This window comes from Mastomys coucha, unplaced genomic scaffold (assembly GCF_008632895.1).
Source record: "Mastomys coucha isolate ucsf_1 unplaced genomic scaffold, UCSF_Mcou_1 pScaffold15, whole genome shotgun sequence".
NCBI lineage: Eukaryota > Metazoa > Chordata > Mammalia > Rodentia > Muridae > Mastomys > Mastomys coucha.
Window position 1 is genome coordinate 9,077,463 of NW_022196897.1, and position 7,166 is coordinate 9,084,628.

Here is a 7,166-nt window from a genome sequence, read left to right on the forward strand (position 1 = left end):
TGCCCCCCCCCACTCTCCTGGTCCTCCTCCTGACCCACCACTCTCCTGGGTTCTCCTTCTGACCCACCACTCTTCTGGGTCCTATGGAAGACAAGCTGATGTGACCAGATTATATGGATAAGCTACTAGGATCCTTTTTCTGAATTTCAAACAGTGTGCTTATATACAATCAACATCAATTAAATAGATATTCTCTTCTTGTATCTGTACATCATAGAATTAAATTAGGGTTAAAAAATGAGAATGCTGGGTCTAAAGCTCACACTCAGAGTTCAATCTCCAGCACTACATAAACTGGTTGTGGTGGCACACACCCATGAACTCAGCACCTGAGAGGCAGAGGCAGGAAGATCAGAAGCCTAATTTAATATTGGCCACAAAGTTCAGTGCTAACCTCGGATACTTGAGACTCTGCCTTACTAAAAGCAAAACAAAAATCACATGAGATTAAAAATTTTAAATTTGTAAAAAATAAAAAATTCTGTGTTTATGTTTTTGTTGGGGTGTATCATGGGCCACCTTAAACATGTCCATCCATTCTAATCCTCTAGGCATACATTCTGGGACTTTTTGTTTGTGCTGGTCTTTTGCAACTAGCCCCAAGTTCAGGCTTCTCCCTGATAGAAAATGTCCTTTTCTTCTTGGGGATGCTGGATCTTGCTGCCTCCTCTGGTTCAGTGGCTATTTCCCCCTTTAGTTAAGAGTTTTCTTTCTTTTAGGAAGACTTGTAGAAATAGTTGTGATAGTTTGTATATGCTTGGCTCACGGAGTGACACTCTTAGGAGGTGTGGTCTTTTTGGAATAAGTGTGTCACTGTGGGCATTGGGCTTTTACACCCTAGTCCTAGCTGCCTGGAAGCCAGTATTTTGCTAGCAGCCTTCAGATGAAGATGTAGAACTCTCAGCTGCTTCTTCACCATACCTGCCTACATACTGCCATGCTCCCACCTTGATGATACTGGACTGAACTTCTGAACCCATAAGTCAGCTCCAATTAAATGTCATACTTATAAGAGTTGCCTTGGTCATGGTGTCTGTTCACAGCAGTAAAACCCTAACTAAGACAATAGTAGTCCTTGTGTTTTTGAATTTAGACAGATGGGCTATTCTATAAGTGTATTGATGCAATTACATCCTGTAAGCTACAGAGAGGTGACAGTGTAGTCAGGCTCATGTTGTGTACTTCAGAATAAGACAGAGCTGGCAAAATTCTTGAACTCTTTTATTTTTACTGTCTTCCCAAGTAAAACAGGAAATACAATAGTTATTTTGTTGCGGACTGGGATTTCTCGCGGTGGGGGGCCCCTTGTTCTGCAGGACAAGGGATTCTGGCCAGGTAGACACGGGATTCGGCTTTGACAAACAGACTACACACGGGTGGTGTAAAATCTGAGTGTATTTCTTTTAAAAATGACATAAGGCTTTTACAATCATTGCAAAAGAGAAATAAAAAATCTGGCAGCTCAACAGTTGAGGCACCTCTGAGGCTATGTAAAACATACTGGGTCTAAAACAGCAGCTATCTCCTCTGAACTGGTGCTGTATCCCTCGGGCCCAAGTGCTCTGCGCCCGGGGGACTGCAAGAGATACATGAATCTGAGTCCTAGCCCATCTAAGTTCTAGTGCTAGTCCTACATGTGAGTCCAAGTCCTTCTTCCCCCAGTCCTAGTGCTAGACTGAAGTCACATAGGCAAAATGACCCCCACACACCAAGGTCAGCAGGGTCTGGTAGCTAGGTGTGAAGCAGGAGGAAGAGGGGTGGAGCCCTCTCTGTTGAGGTATTCTTATGTTAATTCTCTGGTTCTTGCTGGAGGCAGGCAGAGGAGAATCTCAACCTAACACTTTCAGCTAATGTCTTAGAGTGAGAGAAACCTTTCAATTACTCTCTAGTACTTAAAACATTAAACTAGGATAGTTGGAAACATTGGTGAAGGTCAGAAAGCAATGTCCGAATTTTCTCTTGCTAGCTGTAAGAAAATGATATCTTGGTGAGTTCCTAACACACAAGTACAAAGACATATCTGGGCCACCTCTGACACCTTTGGGGTGTCAGGCGTCAATGCGGAGGCAGGAGACTGACTTTCCTTGAAGTTTACGCCTCAGATACCGCCTTCACGCAAAGTGTGCGTGACATTATTTAATATAGAACAGAGCTGGTAGAAAAAACTCTTCAAATCCCCAGATGATAGAAATGTACCCATTGTTTATAAAAGATTGAAATGCATTTTATAAAAAAGAGTCATTAAAGTTAACATAAGGGTAATCTTTGCACTGGTCAATTATGGCAAAATATCTAATTCAGTCAAATTTCTTACTATTTACTGATAGCATAGTCTTACTCATGTCTAATATAAACAGACTGGGACATATTATTTATGCATTGAACCTACAAGCTTCTACACTAACAATATTGAAAATAAACAGATGTGCAAACTTAGTATACTGCTAAGTCCTGATCAAAGACAAATGGTTGTAGTCATTGGTGTTCTGATTTCTAAAGTATATCTTCTCTCTTGTTTCCATACTTGAGATTCCACAAAACTGTACTGCGTCCTTTCGTGAGTGCTAGGGAAAGAAATCACCAAGCCTCTGGAGCAAACAAGACTGAGCCATGAGTCTAGGACTATAGGAGGAAAATTTGGTTTCCCTAGCTCATCACGAGCTTACGTCTTTCTCTTGATCTTTGAAGCAATTCTACAACCCACTGTTTGTAGAGAGAATGTATTGTGTATTGTATGGCTATATCACCTGTCAATTTAAAAGCTTATGGCCTATGGCTTAGGAAGGAAATAGAAGGTGGGACATCTGGGAGGAGAAAGAATTTGCGATAGAGCCAGGCGGGAGATTGCTGGGAAGATGTATAAGATGAACATGTGATACCTGAGCACAGGTAGCCAGCCACGTGGCAGAATGTAGGTTAGAATAAATAAGTGGGTTAATTCAAGTTATGATTCTAGTTAGAGTAGAGCCCAGCAATATGGCCAAGGTATTTATAAATATATTTTGAGTCTGAGTCTTATTTCTAGGAGCATGGGGCCAGGAGGAAGAACTGGATCAAACGTTGACAACTGTTACAATACACAGTCACATATGCAACAGCAGCATACATAATTCATATATTATAAAATAATTACTTTTAAAATGTAAAAAAAAATACATTGAGTTACAAAATTCCAATATAGGCCCCCAAAGAACAGAACAGAAAGCTAGTTTGCCATTTATTTGAAAGCAGTGTTCCTTAGAATTCTTGGGTAGGATGTGCAGAGACATGGACAAGAAAGCCATCGTACTGCATGACATCGTGGTGGATGAGAAATGATCACCCAAGTCTAACAGCTTGATAAGAAAAAGTAAACCAAAAGTAAACCCAACTCAAGATATGGGAGGCGATCCACTTTATTTGGGCCTGACAATAATTTTCCTCTTCATAACCCCTTTAGAATTTTTTATTTGGGTACCATATGGAGGGGGTAGGCCAAAGCACATCTGAAATGGTGCTTGCCCAGTACCACTAGGAGACACTCACAGGCCCTGGGTGCCACTCAGATGAACAAGTAAGGGAGGACAGATGGAAGAGAAAGAGAAACAGAGCCGTGTGTGTACTATAGAACTGGAGATTCGAGGGTGTCGAGCAACAGCCTGATGTGAGTTGCCTGCGCTGCCACCTGAGGCCACGGTGAGGTACTGGTGAGTGCTGCCCCCAGCCCCCAGGACCATGTCTGTGCCCCTGCAGCAGTGGATTTGTGGGGGATGTCTGTGACCAATGTTACCACCACAGTAAAGCCACGATGACATGTCTGGTCTGGGCTGCTACTTGGGGCCATGTTAATATCTGAGGGCTGTGCAGGGCTTGCCAGGCCCCTCACTGGCTACAGAACTGTCCCTGAGGGCATGAACAAGGGAGAGCTGTTCCCACCCAACATGGGCTGCAGCACCACATGGTGCCCATTCAGTGCCCACAGAAGCCAGAAGAAGGCATCTGATCCTCTGGAACTGGACCTAAAGATGATTGTTAGTGCTGGGAACCAAACTCTGATTCTTTGAAAGCTCAATATTGAGCCATCTTCATATTTTTCTGAGCAAGTATTATATATCTTTGTCTAATATAGTAAGGCACAGACTGTGTCAACTGAATTTATTCTGAATCCACAGAAATTCTCACCTGTGTACTAGTCATGGGGTTATAAAAAGAATGGAGAACATGGAAGTGGACTCTCAGCTAGGTGCCACTTCCTTTTTAAGATTTTTTGCTGTAAATTGGCCAATTAAAATTATGTATAATTACATATATTAACAGATTTTAAGTGTAATTCTACAAATTCTACAAATTGTACAGATATATCCCTCAAATACTTATCTTATGTGTGAAGTAAAACTATTTAAAATTTATTATTTTAGTTATTTGAAATATGCATAACTAATTACTGTTAGTAATTAGTAATTACTAATTAGTAATTACTAACTGTAGTAACTATTTCATATAATAGATACACAAACAAAACAAAACAGAACAAAAAATCCTTATTTTTTTCTACCCATCTCCTTGACCAGCATTCCTGTCTTAGTTAGGGTTTCCATTGCTGTGAATAGACACCACGTCCAAGGCAACTCTTATGGGCCTGGCTTACAGGTTCTGAGGTTCTGAGGTTCAGTCCATTATTGTCATGGCAGGACGTATGGTGGTGTCCAGGCAGGCATGGCACTCAAGGAGCTGAGAGTTCAACATCTTGTTTTGAAGACAACCAGGGAGAAGACTCGTTTTTTCCAGGCTAAGAAGAATCTCAAAGCCCATCCCCACAGTGACTCACTGCCTCCAATAAGGCCACACCTACTCCAACAAGGCTCTACCTCCTAGTAGTGCCACTTCCATAGAGCCAAGTGTATTCAAACCACCACAGCCCCAGTCTCACTGAACCTGAAACCTGAAGCTTTTGTTTTGTTTTGCTTTTGGCTGAGTTGGCTCACCAGTGAGCCCCAGTGATTCTCCTGTCTCCACTCCCTCCACCCCCCATAGGACTGGAGTTAAGGGCACATGTGCAGCTTTTTACAAGAGTCCTGGGGGGTTAAACTCAGCATGCATAGCAAGTGTTCTAATCCACTGAACCATCTCTCCTGCCCAGAACTTTGCTTTTGATTGCAAATTTAAGGCATACTCCTTAAAAGGCTGAGGATAAATAGCAGCTTTAGACTGAACGATGCTTTACCATTTGCATGGATTTAATTCCCCTGCTTCCCCATGAGGTATATGATTCTTGCTCTCCACTTTCAAAATTCAAAACAGAGGTTCTGAGAGATCTTGAGATGTTTTGATTATGGAGTCAAGGACCAACACTCATACTTGTATCTTTCCATTTCAAATTCACTGGGTTTTTACTAATACATTTTATCAAAAATTTTTTGGTTCTCTGCTTCTTCAAATGCCCAGAGTGATAGCATTCACAATATATTCTTTTTCTTGTCTTCTTGTGACTTTTTTATTTGAATAGGAATGTTCATGGATATTTTAAATCCATTTGTCTTGTGTACTAAAGTTAAGCAGGGAACAGAAATACAATACAATTTACCTTAAATGCTGTAGTGGCTATTTCTGGTTGTCAACTTGACTTCATCTGGAATGAACTACAATCCAGAATTGGAAGGCTCCTCTGTAATCCTAATCTGGAGGCTGAGAGATACCAGTTTCTGACCTGGATCTTTGCATGGAGATCTTGAGGCATAGTAGCTATGAACTCCAGAAGACTAAGACAGGAATATGTTTGAATTCAAGATCATCTGGGACAAAGCAAGTCCCAGATTCAGGCATGGTGGCACACACCTTAAATCTGGGTCACACCTTTTGCTGGAGACCTACATAAGGACATTGGAAGAAGGAAGATTTGCAGTCTCTTCTTCGCCTGCTTGCCTTGTGGGACTGAGCAACTGCTAGATCCTTGGACTTTCATTCACAGCTGCTGCTGACTATTGTTGGGAGTTGGACTACAGACTGTAAGTCATCCACAAATTCCTTTACTATATAGACACTACCCATAAGTTCTGTGACCCTAGAGAACCCTGACTAATACTGATGCAAATCTCTGAAAAACATGGTGCTGATCTTGGGCCCCCTTTCCATAACTTATCTCCTTTCCATGGGTAGGCATGCACCCAGAGCTGGCAGGCTCCCTTTAGACTTGTCTTTCTAAGTATGTTTATATTGCTCCCATGTGATACAGTGTAACCCTTCTGCATAGGCATAACATTGCACATGAAATTCAGGGAGAAATTTGCAAGAGCAACAAATGGTAGCAACCACAAAACAAACAACCCGCAGGAAGTGGGACTGTTGGGGGTCACAGGAGACTCTAGTAACCCTGATGATCAGAAGACAGTCTCGCTTCTTTTTGAGAAACTTATAAAAAGACACCAGGCTACTTCTTTAATGGCTCTTGTACTCTCTGACTGGCCACTTTCATTTATCAGGATATTCCTGTAGCCCTACCAGCTGTCTACCTTCCCTTAGAGTAATCTAAGCTGAGCCCTGAAGCAAGCTCCTAGGCAGCTGCTCCTTCTTGTGAACACAAAGGCTGCCAGGAGGATGTGTACTACCCTGACCTTCATCCTCTGTCATCATTGATGTATATTTCCGGCACTATCTTTAGTCTCATTCAAGATATACATGTTGTTCTCTCTTCACAGATGAGAAATCTAAGGCTCTGCAGGCAAATCAGTTGTCCTAACTGGGGAAAAGAGTCAGAATTGACATCTAGGTCTGGTGAGAATCAAAGCCTGTGCTCTGTAGAGAGGCAGCACTAGCCCTCCACCCAAGGGTTACCAGGTCATGGGGAGGAGAAGGCACACACAAGGACAGTTCCTCTATAGAATCAGCTGTACAGACAGTTCCTCTGCATACTCAGCTATACAGACTGCTAAAATCAGAGACTGGTGGCAAGACTTGGGCTGGGACAAAGGGGAATTTGTATATGGGGGCTAACTAGGGACTTCAGAGGGGCTCTGAAAGATGTACATCACCAAGTTCAGCAAAGAGAATACAAGGTGTGTAATACAAGTATAGCTCCTATCACAGTGCTACAAACAGGTGAGAAGATAAGGGGATTATTCTATGGGCATGGCTTAGAGGGAGAAATGTCTGGAAGGCCAGAGATTGCTTTGTGGAAGGACTGGAATGCT